Source organism: Symphalangus syndactylus, chromosome 19 (genome assembly GCF_028878055.3).
Source record: "Symphalangus syndactylus isolate Jambi chromosome 19, NHGRI_mSymSyn1-v2.1_pri, whole genome shotgun sequence".
Classification (NCBI taxonomy): Eukaryota; Metazoa; Chordata; class Mammalia; order Primates; family Hylobatidae; genus Symphalangus; species Symphalangus syndactylus.
In genome coordinates, this window is record NC_072434.2 from 20,310,319 (window position 1) to 20,324,684 (window position 14,366).

The 14,366-nt window shown below is 51.8% G+C and overlaps 1 protein-coding gene across 2 annotated transcripts in view; it reads left to right on the forward strand.

The window, feature by feature from the left end:
* Window positions 1-5,080: 5,080 nt before the first annotated feature.
* The window catches only part of SYT2 (synaptotagmin 2), a 116,751-nt gene continuing 107,465 nt past the window's right edge, over window positions 5,081-14,366 (forward strand). Inside the window, exon 1 of one of the 2 annotated variants that reach the window (XM_055234553.2) lies at window positions 5,081-5,339. The gene's annotated coding sequence lies outside the window, so the exon portion shown is untranslated. Of the gene's footprint in view, window positions 5,340-5,423; window positions 5,444-14,366 lie in introns of those variants that run through there. The other variant, XM_055234555.2, reaches the window with a different exon arrangement.

The following is a 14,366-nucleotide window of genomic DNA, read 5'->3' on the forward strand; positions in this document are numbered from 1 at the left end:
CCTCAGAAGAAACTTCTCTTCTATGAGAGGGGTGAAAACTGAGGCTCAGCGAAACTTACCTGGGACATAAAACTGTGACTGGTACTTCATTGCAGAAGGAAGAAGGGTCTGCTCTGGTGTTGTAGGTTATTATTTCCTTTGAGAAGGAAAAACAATCATTGTTACTATATGAAAAGACAAGGTCCTCATGATATTCTTTAGTTCCTGGGATCTGATAAAATTCTGTGATTATTATTTGTATCCTAGTTACTTTCTTCCATATGCCAGATATGGTCTCGAAAACTTTAAAAAGCTTCCCCTCTAGGAGTATAATGTTATAGATCCAGTAGTCCTCTGTCTTCCCCATTCTGTTGTATTTAAACGTTTTATCTGAGCTCAGAGTTATTTGTTTTTCTTTTGTTCATTGCATAGAGAAGAAATAATTATAGTCCACTTAATCAGCTTTTTGGAAGAGTTGGCCTTCACTGCCTGTTGGAAGACTAGGGTTTTCCTTTTTTAATTAAAACCTAAGATATCATGTAGATTATATATGATAGTTATATTTATCTTTATTTTGCTTATGTTTGATTTCTTTCCCCACATCTGATCAGTTCATGTCTTCTGTATTGAAAGCATTCTGAGGTCAGGCTCAGTGGCTCACGCTTGTAATCCCAGCACTTTGGGAGGCCGAGACGGGAGGATTGTTTGAGTCCGGGAATTCAAAACCAGCCTGGGCAACATAGAGAGACCCTATATCTACACAGAATTAAAAAATTAACAGGGCATGGTGGTGCACACCTGTAGTCCCAGTTACTAGGGAAGCTGAGGCAGGAAGATCACTTGAGCCTCAAGGCTGCAGTGAGCCCTGATTGTGCCACTGCACTTCAAACTGGGTGACAGAGCAAGACCCCCATCTCAAAATAAATAAATAAAGTAAAATAAAGAAGAGAAAAGAATAGAAAAAAGGAAAGTATATCATGGGATATCTAAAAGTTCACTGTAGTATGAAATATGTTATTATTATTATTATTATTTTTTTTTTTTTGAGACGGAGTCTCGCTCTGTCCCCCAGGCTGGAGTGCAGTGGCACAATCTCGGCTCACTGTAAGCTCCGCCTCCCAGGTTCACGCCATTCTCCTGCCTCAGCCTCTCCAAATAGCTGGGACTACAGGCGCCCGCCACCACGCCCGGCTAATTTTTTTTTGTATTTTTAGTAGAGATGGGGTTTCACCATGTTAGCCAGGATGGTGTCGATCTCCTGACCTCGTGATCCGCCCACCTCGGCCTCCCAAAGTGCTGGGATTACAAGTGTGAGCCACCGCGCCCGGCCCTATTATTATTTTTTTGATGTGGAGTTTCTCTCTTGTTGTCCAGGCTGGAGTGCAGTGGCACAATCTCAGCTCACTGCAACCTCTGCCTCCCAGGTACAAGTGATTCTCCTGCCTCAGCCTCCCGAGTAGTTGGGATTACAGGCGCCTGTCACCATGCCTGGCTAATTTTTGTATTTCTAGTAGAGACAAGGTTTCACCATATTGGCCAGGCTGGTCTCGAACTCCTGACCTTGTTTCAGCCTCCCAAAGTGCTGGGATTACAGGCGTGAGCCACTACACCCGGCCAGACATATATTATTGAAGAGTAAGTAGTATAATGGTTATAAACACTGAGCAGGGCCTTAGCAAAATAGGTAGCTACTATTATGTGGCTTAGGAAAATGAAAATAGCTCAGTGGAGCTACAGTATAGGTAGTACAGGGTAATTTAAATAAAAGTTAAAGTACATTTAAGCTTGGTATGTCTACAAAATTAGATTAGAAGAAGAAAACCAAGACCTTTAGTGATAGGAATTGCATGTAATTTTTTTTTTTTTTGAGACAGAGTTTCACTCTTGTTGCCCAGGCTGGAGTGCAGTGGCTTGATCTTGGCTCACTGCAACCTCCACCTTCTGGTTTCAAGCAATTCTCCTGCCTCAGCCTCCTGAGTAGCTGGGATTACAGGCACCCACCACCACACCTGGATAATTTTTGTGTTTTTAGTAGAGGTGGGGTTTCACCAAGTTGGCCAGGATGGTCTCAAACTCCTGGCCTCGTGATCTGCCCGCCTCAGCCTCCCAAAGGGCTGGAATTATAGGCATAAGCCACTTTGCCCGGCTGTAAGTTTTAAAGAACCATTTACTCAGTTACAACCAGTAAAGCAGGCGTGTTTCAGAGGAGAGTTTAGTCATTGCTTAATTGTCAGGAACAATACAAACTGCTCTGGAATAATACAGGTATGTGCAGGGGGTGGGAGGGCGAGAACAACAGCTTTCTGAAGGGGTGTTTGTTTCTGTGTGTATCAAGAGAAAGCAGGAAATGGGAGCTGGCTAGGGTCAGCAGTGATGAAGACTCGCTCTCCTGTCCCAGCTCGTTTCTGTTTGCTCTAACGACGACAGCAGGGCTTGGAACAAGTTTGTAGGGATGAAGGCCTGACCAGAACATCAGGGAAACAATCCAAGTGTGAGGCAGTGCAAGTGCTAGTAGACCTATGATCAAGGATGGACAAAAAGGGAATTCTTTAAGCAGAAGGTGGGTGGCAGGCAGGAAAAAAGTACAGGGGCTTTCAGTCCCCAGGGAAAGCTGTGACAGGGGCAAGATGCTGCAGTTCCCTGCTCTCTTCTCTCTCCTCCCTAGAAAAAAAACAGAAAATGAAGCCACCAGGAAGCACACTATTCAGCAGAAAGTGGTAAAACAATGTAATTGAGGGAGTTGTAGACTTTCTTCCTGAATAACTCTCAGTGTTAGATAGCCCTCCCCCACCTTTTGAGGGTTCAAAATGACCTTGTGTGGAAGCAGAGGGATTGCCCTGATGGCCCTGGATGGGCATGCAGTTGAGTGATGTTGGTCTAAGATACTAGAGGCTCATCTTTCTACAATGATGAACAGTTGAAAAGCAAAGTATCTAATAATAGGCTGGGTGTGGAGGGGGTGGATGTCTTTTCCACTCTTTCCTCTTCCAGCTCCTGAAGCTTGGGGGAATAAGCAAGAGGGATGTTGAGCTCTTGATTAGGTTTGTAACCCAGACACTACTGGTCCTGATGAATTAAAAGAACATTAAGGCCGTAGCCAGGGACACCACATTTTTCATTTAACCAAATTGATTGCAGCTCTGACTCTCCTAATAGCCTAGGAAGGCAGGCTGGCTTCCTCTGATGTGCTTAGGAGAAGAAGATGGGGCACCAGATTGACACAAGGCTTTGATCAGAACAGTAGGCAGCTGAGTCTGCTGCCGTGGAAAAGTTGAAGCGCATCAGGCCAGTTCGCTTGGCTTGATTCTGTGCGAGGAGGCTGCAGCCCTCTTTCTGGCTGAAGTCCTGCAGATACTCATTGTTGGCATGGGGAGCAGGAAGGAGCGAATAGAGTAGAGCCAGTCCCTTTGGGGAAGCAACAAGTCCTGGAACACACCTGGCTAAGGGTGGGGGTGGTGGGTAACCTCTTTGAATGTAAAGGTCTCATTCTTAGTCCATTGTACCTTGGCTCCCCACTTCCTCCACTGCCCTTGTTATGGCTGCTCCACAGGTGAAGGGGGAGGGCCTCTGTGCCTCAGGGGCTGTGGGCACAGCTTCAGCCTGATTGAGGACTCCCCAGAGGTCTTCCCCCACCTCTTTCGTAACATCCACTGAGGTGGCAGCCACTTGCCGCCTTGCTCTGAGGCAAGCCAAACTGGGGATTGTCTCCAACTGGGGATGGTCTGCCAGTAACACCTGGTATTATTGGCACAGTGATCTGAAAAGTGCCCTCCACTGCTTCTTCTCTCCCCAAAGCCTGAATCCCACTTGTTCTTTGCATCTCCTCATATTGCATTCATTCCACCCCTCACTCACTCACCTAGTATGTATTGAAGACTGACCTCAGGCCATGTACGGTTTTGTACCCAAAAGCAAGGCAGGATGCTACAGTCCTATTATAAAAGTTAACTCCAGGCCAAGCGCAGTGGCTCATGCTTGTAATCCCAGCACTTTGAGAGGTCGAAGTGGGTGGATCCCTTGAGGTCAGGAGTTCAAGACCAGCCTGGCCAACATGGCAAAACCCCATCTCTACTAAGAATACAAAAATTAGCCGGGTGTGGTGGTGCACGTCTGTAATCCCAGCTTCTCGGGAGGCTGAGGCGGGAGAATCCCTTGAACCCAGGAGACAGAGGTTGCAGTGAGCCAAGATCGCGCCACTGCACACAGCACTGCAGGTTGGGTAACAGAGTGAGACTCGTCTCAAGAAAAAAAAAAAAAAAACAACGAAAAAAAAACAAAGAAAGTTAACTTCAAAAGAGTTAAAGTGGATATTCAAATTGTGCTGTAAGGAAGTTCTGGTGCTGCCCTGGCAGCTTCTGGGTAGTTTAGGAAGGGCTCCACTTTGCCCTTGCCACCCTTCTCTTTCTCCCAGGCCTCAAATGCCACCACTTACTGTCTGGAACTCCTTGGTCCAACGCACCATTCAGGGACTGTTTCCCCACCTGCAGACTGCCCACGCAAAATGCCCACCTTAAAGGGATGTCTTACTTATTAAGCAAACTAACATGTGTGAACGCCCTGTCTTTAATAACCAGTGGCGTCCTCCTTTTCTTTCCACCGCCTTCCAGCTCCTCTCTCCTTGCCACCCTGCAGTTCTTCCTCTCCCCTCCGCCGTTCTGTTTCCACAGGCCTCAAGCATCCTCCTCTTTCTCACCCATCCTTTAGGCTCAGAAGCCCCCACCATCCAGGTAGCCACTGTAGGTAGGGGTGACCTAAGCGGAGAGGGGAGGAGGGGAGGCTAGGGGCTCAGGAATCCCAAAATGGCCATGGGGAGGGGGGGCTCCTGAGCCCAATAATTTAGCCTTGAGCTGCAGTGGGTTCGGGAAGTTGGAGAGAAGGAACTGGCTACAAAGGAGACCGGCCCTCTGGGGTGGGGAGGATACAGCCCCTTTCCCGTCCGCCTTTGGGGAAGCCGCCTTCTTGACCTTGAGCAGGAGGCGGGAGCGCCGAGCGCCTGGGGGGCTGTGCAGAAAAGACCCTTCCCGAGGGGCAGGCCCGCCCTCCGCCTCCTCCGGGCCTCCTCCGCCTAGGTCCCCGCCCTCCCGCGCCGCTTGGTCTCCTCCCCTCACTGCAGCGCTCGCCGCGCGCGCCCATCGATCAGGCCCCCTCCCTCTGCCGCCTCGGCGCAGACTGCTAAGCTCAGCAAGTCTTGCGGCAAAGGCACTTCGGAGCCGAGTTGGGGCAGCGGTGGAGCGGGGACTTCGCGCCCCAGGGGAACGGGCGCCCCTGCGAAACCGTCGCCAGCCCAGCATCCTTGCCGTCCGACGCCCCCTCACATTGGCGACCCCGGATCTCTCCCGCCTCCTTCGGGTCGCTCTCCGGTAAGTCCATACCCCCGCCGGTGGCGGCACGGACCTCCCTCTCCAAAGTTTCTCCTTTCCTGCTACTGAGTCGAGGGGCCACGGGGTGGTCTGGCTCCCGAGAGGTGAGTAGGGTTGGGGAAGTTCGAGGCCAAGGGGGCCGGGAGTCCGCACCGTCCTTTGGGGGAGTTTGGAAGCGTCCGGATGGAAGGTTCGTCTCGGGGAGCCGGACCCGAGGGGCGAGGAGCCGGCTCCTCTGAGGGACTGGGGCTGGGCTGGGGGCAGATTTCCTCCCGCGGTCTCCCCGCGAGTTGCTGCAGAGAGGGGCGGGCCACGCGTCCCCTGCACCGGCCGACTCTGCGCCCCTGTCCCTCTCTCCTTTCCCTGGGACGCCCCCACTCGCGTCTAGCCCAGCCCCCGCTAGCCCCAGCGGTCTCCAAGGAAGGTTCTTTTGCCCCAGTCTCAAGCTTCGGGGACCCCTGGCACCGCCGTCGTGGGAAGTGGGGCGGGGGGTGGGGTCTGGGCGCTGGGAGCCGGAGACCCTGGGTCAGGGAGAGGTGGGGGAGACAGACTCTGCAGGGGCCAGCTGGAAGCAACGGGCACGAGGAGCTGGGGCAGGGGCCCAAGAAGGGCTGGAGGCGCCCCTCCCCTCTCTCCAAATCTCATGACTCAGCACGACCTAGGACGCCCCGTCCCTGCTTCAGCTCTGTCCCCAGGGCTAGGCTCGCAGCCTGGCGGGTGCTGACAGCCCGACTCTCTTTTCTGGACTCTTCCATGTACCTTTCCCATTTGGGGTGCCCCCTTCCCCTGCCTATGTTCCTTCCCCCACCTCTGGGGCACAGGGTTTTATTTTTCAACTAAAAAGAGGAGCGTTATCGTTTCACATGCCACTAAGCCAGGCCCCCTCATCCTGTCTCCTCCTCCCTTTTCATCCCCCCATTCCACAGGTGCCTCCAGGACACCCCCAGCCCACGGCTCGTGGCAGGGCAGTGTTCTCCCCTACCCCTGGCTGAGGTGGCGGAGTAGGTGCTCTCCCCGCAGCAGGAGAAGGGAGTGCAAGGACAGAGGAGGTGCTGGCCCAGGAGGGGCCACTGCGGTGGGGAGGGAAGGGCAGAGGCCCCGTAGGCAGGTACACCAGGTTGGGTTGGCTTATGAGGAGGAGGAAGTCCTTAGGATCTGGGGGCGCCCAGGGAGCCAGAAAGGTGAACTGGGGTCTGACCTGGAAAGCAAAAGGGTGCCCTTCTCCCTCCCCTACTGCTGCCGCCCTGAGGGGCCTCTCCCAGGTGGAATAGATTGTCCTCCATCCAATCTATCCGGCTCCCCATAACCTGGCACTTCATTAGAGGGGGTGACAGTGAGAAGCAGGGAAGCCCTTAATCCTTTCAACCATTTCTCCCTACTTAAGACTAAGTCCAGCTTTGGGGTTGCTAGAAACATCTCTGTGACCAGCAGAGGTGCTGAAAAAAGCCATGCCCAGTGCCCCTAAGGCGGGCCCGAGTGGCAGGTGGGAGGGGGCAGGGTGGCTCTGATGCAGTGGGATGTGCCTGGCATCCTGGTCCTGTGGAACAAGATAGCGGTGGCCTGGCAGGCACTGCAAGCTGCAGTGTGTGTCAGGGCCCTGGGGGTGAGTCAGCGTCAGGGGTCCACGCCAGGCACATTGCAGCCTAGGGAGTCCAACTCCAACCCGTCTCCTCCCATGCCCCTGGAAAGTGGCCAGTGCCCGCTGAACCCCCACTGAACCACCTTTGCCTCAGGGTGGCTGCCTCTGCTCTGCTTGGCTGCCAGGCAGATCCCTGGCTTCACCCTCTAGGACTCCCCCCAGAGGCTTGGCTTCTTCTGGAGACCTCTTGGGCTTAATCCTTACCTTCTCCCCTCCTTGTCTTGCCAGAGGAGGAGGAGAGGGAGGCAGAGGAAAGTGTCTAGGTTATAGCCTCACATAGACCTGGCCCACCGTCCCCTGGAGGAAGAGAGACCAGACCACTCTGCTGGGAGTCTGCTTTGTTCTGCAGTCCAGGAGCTTGTGTCCAGGGAGCTTGGGTTTTCTTTTGGGGGAAGGGGGTGATTATGCAAGAACATTTCTTTTTCAGCTTTGGGGTCTGACATCCGCAGAACATCACCAGGGGAAGCAAAAAGTGTTGGTGTTCGTAAACATTGACTTTTCGCCTAGAGAAGCTTGCAACTGGCTTCAATTTAGGACTGAAGCTGGTTTCACCTGGGCAAAGCGTGTACCTTGCTGAAGACCTCGCAGGGCGGGGGAGACCCTTTATGGAGCTGGGTCTGGGCTCGCCTGCCCTCACATTGCAGCTGGAGCTCATTCTATTCCTTCTACCCTTAGGCAGCTTCCAGGCAGGTGTGACAGGGCTGTCTATGATACTGCGGACACCTGGGGGTGGGTTTTGGAGGTGGCTGGAGAAGCCTCTTCCCTGCCCTTCTCAAGCCCTGGGGACCAGGCTACCCCAGTGTTCCCCAGCCCCTAGGCAAGCCTGACCTCTAGTCATTCTTTCTGCCTCCATCTGAACTTTGTCCTATCTCAATGGGGTCTCCTTTTTCTTCCCCGCCAGGCCTGTGCCGCCCTCTCAGGGGAGAGTAGATAGAGGGGCAGTGAGTGTACTGGAAGCAGGGGGACAGAAGGCAGTGAGGACAGAGTGGGAGGAGGTTGGGGTTCATTTGGCTGGAAGGATGACCATCATTCCCTTCCCTGGACAGAGATATCCCCATGGATGAATTAAGGCTGCAGATGAGTAGAAACACTACTTCACTTGGCTTGGGGATTTGCTCTGTGGACTCCCCTGATCTAGGCAGGTCCTAGCTGAAGCCAGAGTATCCCCACCACTGAAGGTCCAGGGTGGTGGGGATACCCTTTAAGAACTGGAACAGCAAGCCAGAGGGAGTAATGGGGGCAGGGTCACTCAGTGCAGTGGTTAAATACGAAGCACCAAAGAATAGAGGCTGGGAGCTAGACAGGCCTGGGTTCAAATCCCAGGGCTGCTAAGTACAAAGTCTGATATTTGCAACAAGTATTTTATTAGTGAGTACCTACCATGTGCCACTGTTGTAGTCTCTCTGGGTGGGGAGGTGAGCACAGCGGCAGGCCCTACACATGTTACTGAGCCACTCAGCATCCGTTCTGCATTCATTCCACTATTGCATTTTGAGAATCTATGCTAGGCAATGGAGATCAGGTGGGAATAAAACAGACCTGTTTCCTGCCCTCGTGGCATTTACAATCTAGTGCATACCACACAATTAGATAATTACATAAAGAATTCATCATGACTGTGCCAAGAGTTATGAAGGTATGTAGGATGCTTCGAGAGCATGTAACAGGATGATCTGACAATGCCTGCACAGTTTTCTCTATAGAACAGAGGTAATAATGCTTAACTCTCAGGGTAGTATTGTAGAACTGATAACTATTCGTGTTATTTTAGAAGTAGCCCCTGGCCCACCAGACAGATGCAGTTCTAAATTCCCTACGTGAATAATCCATCCATAGGCAACAAGTTGATTCTTCATCTTCCACTCGGTCAGAGAAGCCAGGCCAGAGAAGCTGGGATTCAGTTATGGCTTCTCCTGGGCTCCAGAAGCCTGTGATAAATAATATAGTTTCATTGGAGAAACATCAAGTCAGAAATTTTTTTCTAAGTGGCAGTATGGTGACTACAGCCAGATTGCCAGGGTTCATCCTGGTTCTGCCACTTGCTGTGATTTTGGGCAAGTCAATCACACTGTTTTTTAGTCTTCCCATCTGTAGAATGGAGCTAAAATTTGTAACTATGACGTAGGTTGTTCTTGGTGAGGATGAAATGGGTTAATTCCTGCAAAGCGTGTAGAACAGTGCCTGGCGTGGGAGGACTAAGTGCTTTCCATCCTTGCGTGGCCTGTGTGCTCCTTTTCCTGCCCACACACAGAACACTGTCTTGGATTCTCCAGCTGGAGGGAGCACTGTCCACCTTTGATATTCTTAAAACTCAAGGGAAGGAGTTGCCTTCACCGTCTTGGTGGTCAATCCCGCGTTTCATCCCCCTCACTCGAAGACAGTTCTTTATGCCTAATGAGTCTTTTCTTGCCAAAGCTTGATTTCTGGGAAGGATTTGTCCCAGCAATCCTTCATTTTCATCTCTGGAACTGACAGTTCAAGGAAGTAGCCAGAGTGATGGGTAAATTTGGATCCAGGCCCACAAGGACCTGACAGTCAATGTGAGCCTGGAGGGCAGGGGAACACCTAGCTGCCAGCCCCCTCCCCTAGAGAGGCTGGGTCTAAAATTAAACATCCAGAAGGACTCCCCAGGCCAGGTGCAGTGGCTCATGCCTGTAATCCCAGCGCTTTGGGAGGCTGAGGTGGGAGGATCGCTTGAGCCCGGGAATTCCAGAGCAGGCTGGGCAACATATGGAGACCCTGTCTCTACAAAAAATTTAAAAATTAGCTGGGCATGGTGGCACACCAGGTTAAGCAGGAGGATCGCTTGAGCCCAGGAGGTCGAGACTGCAGTGAGCTATGGTCATGCCACTTCACTTCAGCCTGGAAGACAGTGAGATCTGGTCTCAAAAAATAAAAAAGGACTCCCAAATCCAAGACAAGCAGTAGATATTGTAGAAGCTTCCTCCCTGGATCATTTTCAGTTGAGGATAAAGTCCCCGCTGGCTGAGTGCCAGGGAGGAGGTTAGATTCTGAAAGCCCCTCACACTTAAGGAAGTAGGATGTGAGTAGCTGGGCCCATTAAAATGGTCAAGCAGCCTCCAAATCTGAAAGAAAGGGGGGTTACCTGCTGCTGTAAAGTCAGGAGAGGCCCTTCTTTGGCCACTTTAGCCGAGGACCTCAGGATTTCAGCTTTTGCTGTCAGTAACACTAAGCATCAGGCATAAGAAAGGGCAAAGTAGGAAATCAACATGGCACATGGATACATATGTAACAAATCTGCACATTGTGCACATGTACCCTAAAACCTAAAGTATAATAATAAAAAGAAAATATCAAAGGAATAATTAAAGAAAATTACTCCAAAAAAAAAAAAAAAAAAGAAAGGGCAAAGTAAGTGTGGGTCCCGCACAACAGGGAACCTCAGGGCTCCTCCCTGCCCCACTCCCTGCGCCTCCCGCTCACCTACTTCGGGATAGAGCGGCTCACTAGGGCGGTCAAGCTCTCATCACTGCAGTCCTCGGCTACGCCATCGCTGTCCCCACTTTACAATGAAGGGGCAAAGGCCCAGAGAAGTTGTGTGGTTGTTCAAAATCCCCAGATCATAGGCGCTTTGCGGGGGCCTTCCAGGCCACAGCAGCTGAGTGGTCAGAATCCTTCCTTCTCTCCTCGCCGCTTCTCACCAGCTCTACCTATGGCAAATGGAGCCCGAGAATACAGGTGCGGGTCCTTGGGATGAGGCCACCAACGCATTGAGTAGAAGCAGGAGGCTGGGTGATTGAAATCAGGCAGCAGCCTTTACAAAAATTAGGCAGTGATTCCTTGGAGGAATTGAATCAGCTCTCCCTCCCTGGTGTTGGGTTTCTTTGGGCTCTCCATAAGGGCTCTGGCACCTCCTTTAGGAACACCTGCTCTGAAGCAAGGAGGGAGGCCCCAGGGTGGGCAGTCTTGAGTGCATGATGGGACACCCCGCTGAATCCAGACCTGCTCCAGCCTCGGCAGCCCTATCTGTGATGGCATGCTGATGTCATCAGCACCAAAAGCCCCTGCAGGTTTCAACTCGGCAATTAAATGGCTCTTCTGAAGCCCAGCAGCTGTGTGTGTGTGCATGTGTGTGCATATGTGTGTATTCAGGGTCCTAGGGGTGGGCTGGGGAGGAGGGCTCCTTGCAAAGGCAGGGAGAATGGGAGTTAGTGGGTGTGTGACTGCTTCTCTCCTTCGGAGACTCCAGACCTGAGAAGTCAGATCCCTATGGGACTCACAGCCCAAAAGTCAACCCTTGCGTGCAGGTGTAGCCAGAGTCTAAACTCAGCCTGAGCCAGAGCACCCCATTCCTTCCTTATTTCCTACTTTCCTCCCCCCTTTTCCTCCACGTTCCACTCCAATGCACTAAGTACCTACTCTGTAAAAGCCACCTGGGATGTAAAGGGGAACTCAAAATAACCGTGTCTGCTCTATCAGCCTGGGCGCTCCCCAAGGCCAGGGCATGTGGTTCCTCCTCCTCCTCTGGGTCCCCCCAGCCCCCAAAGTAGAGTTCTGAAGCTGGGAGCATTGGTGGTGGCTGGTGCAGAGTGACAGGGCTCCCAGATGCTCTCCAACCCCAGGATAGGGGTTGATAGCCTGTCAACACAAGGCTTTCCTCAATCACAAATCTCGCTTCACTTCCTCCCTTCCCCTGCAGAGAAACTAGAAGCCCAAGGGCCTCATCACTGGACAGTCTGGGACCAGGAGATGACAGCAGCTGGGTGGGGAGTCAGGAAAGCTCCCCCGAGGCATTTGTCAGGTGCCTCTCAGTAAGGCAGGGAGTCCTCAGACCATGGAGAACTCTGGCACGACTTCCCATAATTGGGTTGATATGGTGGCTCTGGAATTTAGTAATTAGGGAATATTGCAGTTAGAGACGGAATTTACCCATTACTATTCCATACATCTTAATACAGGGTGTAAGTGGTTGTAACTGTGAGCTTGGCACTAGGCAGATGGGAAAATAGAAGTGAAAGGAGAAATGGGATGAGGGAGGGAGGGGATGGGAGGAGCTTAACCCTTTCCATACCCAAGTAGACTGAAGGAACAGCCTGGGGGTGATGCAGGGCTAGGGCGAGCCCAGCAGCCCATCGCATTTGTAAGAGATGACCGAGGCAAAAATCACAGGCTCCCTCCGGACCTTCTGCTTCTTTAGCTCAGGTAGGATCAGATGCAGGGCTTGGCAGGGGTTAGGAGAGTGGTGATGGAGGCCAAGAGGGAGAGGCTGCAGGGGAGAAGGGCTCTTCTCCCAGTTTCCTGCTCAGCTGTGGAGAAACAGAGAAGAGGGTTGTAACCACCTGCAGTAGTGTGCATGTGAGAGAGAGGAGAGGGTACCTTGTACCTTCATCTCTCCCTCCCCACTTGTTCCTTCCCCCACCCTTCTTTTTACTCCCTTCCTCACTCCTACTCTTAGCTCCATTTTCCTCTGAAGTCAAATGAGGCATTTGTGTTAGTGCAGGGCTGAGCTGGGTAGGGCCATGTGTATGGGCGGCGGGGGGTGGGGGGGGCGGCGGTAGCGTCAAAGGGGTGGTGCTCATTTTTTTCCTTCCAGACCAGAAATGGCTTCCCCAAGGTCAGCCAGTGCTCTGAGCTCCAAAGACCTTCCCAGAGAACCTCTGCTCCCTAAGGGCTGGATGGTTTGAGAGAAATCTCTCTTCCTCACCATTGATTCCAGTCTGAACTAATGGTCCAGATGTGTTGGACATGTCCTTCCTCTTCTACAAAGTGACTGGGGAAGCGGTTTTTATGCTATTTGTAGAAAGGAAGCATTTTCTGGAGTGGGGCCTCCCCTGCTTCTGCTATACCTTAACTCCTAGATTAGAGGAGAGCTGTGAGGCTGCAAGGAAGGGGGCCTGGAGAAGGGCTTGGGCTGAGGGTGGTAGAGGTCTCCTTGTCTTCTGCCTCCTGTATTTATTTGGAGAAAAGCCCATTTAACAAATGCACAGGTCTTTACCTCTATCCCTCTTGGGGCTGTCTGACCTCCTATTTTCATTGTCTGCCATGGATCTTTCATTGTACCAACTCAGATGGACCAAGTGACTGGCCCGGTCCTAGGGCCTGAGATGGGATATTAGGAGACGGGGTGGAGGCCTGCAAGCAGGAGGAGAGGGGATCACCCAGGCAACACTCTAGGAGTGCAGGAAGGATGAACAAGAACCTATTGGTTAAGTGCTCTTGGGTCTTGGAGGGCAGCAGACCTAGGACTGAAATCCATCTTCACCACTAGGAGCCAAGAAGAGTTACAGGTAAACCCCAGGAAACTTAAGGGTGGCTGTGGCTAGGATCAGTGTTAGCGGGAAGCATGGAGTTAATTGGCTGTGGGAGGGCTCCCTTTCCCAGTTTGACTCTCCCACAAGTAGGAAAAGGCATCACTTTAATAAGGCTGCCCTGGTTCCAAATCAATCCTGGCATTGCAGGAGGCGACAGGGGAAGCACAGCTGAGAAATTGGATTAGCTCTTTGATGCTGGGAACTGTGCTGGCTGCTGCTGCAGGAGGCAGGGAAGCATCTAGAACTAAGCCTGCCATTGGCAAGCCAGCCCCAGACGTCTGAGGCTTCCCAGGGAGGCATGCTCCGCCCCCATCAGGTCTCCTACTGGTAGAGGGCAGCAGGGGTGCCCTGGGGCAGACAGTAATAGAAGCCCAGGTCCTCACCACTGCAAAGCTGGAGGTGTCTTCAGGCCTCCCCTGGAGTAGATCATGAGCCCCAAAGACCTCAGGAGGTGAGGCAATGGGGAAGGGGCAGAGGAGAGGCCCCCTCAGCATGTTCTGTAGGGCATAACCTAAGCAGCGTGTGTATGGCTGGGAGTCAGATGGCCTAGGTTCAAACCAAGACTGCCACTTCCTGCCTGTGTGTCCCTGGGCAAGTTACTTAAACTTTCTGAACTTCGGGGTCCTCATCTGAAAATGGAGACAGTAACATGCAGGGAACGGGCCCTTGTGAAGTTTACCTTATAGCAGTAATCAAGATGCAGGCCACAGGTCCCTGGGAGTCCCTAAGAATTTTCAGGGGGGGTCCATAAGGTCAAAGCGGTTTTCATGATGGCAATAAAGTTATTTGCCATTCCCATGCTTGACATTGATGGTGCTAAAGCAGTGGTGGGTGAAGCTGCTGGCCCCTTAACGTGAATCAAGGTAATAGTATCACACTGCACCCGTCTTTGTGTTCTTCCACACCACACACCTGCTAAGCAAAGTAATTGGTAAATAACGAAATGCCAGTTTCACTTAAGAATGTCTTCTTTTCATGAAGCAGCAAAGATTATAATTATATTGAACCTTGATTCTGGAGTGGATATCTTTTTAATATTCTCTGATGGAATGAGAAGTACACATAAAGCACTTCTGCTTCTTACAGAAATATTACACAATAATTTCTCAAATAAGC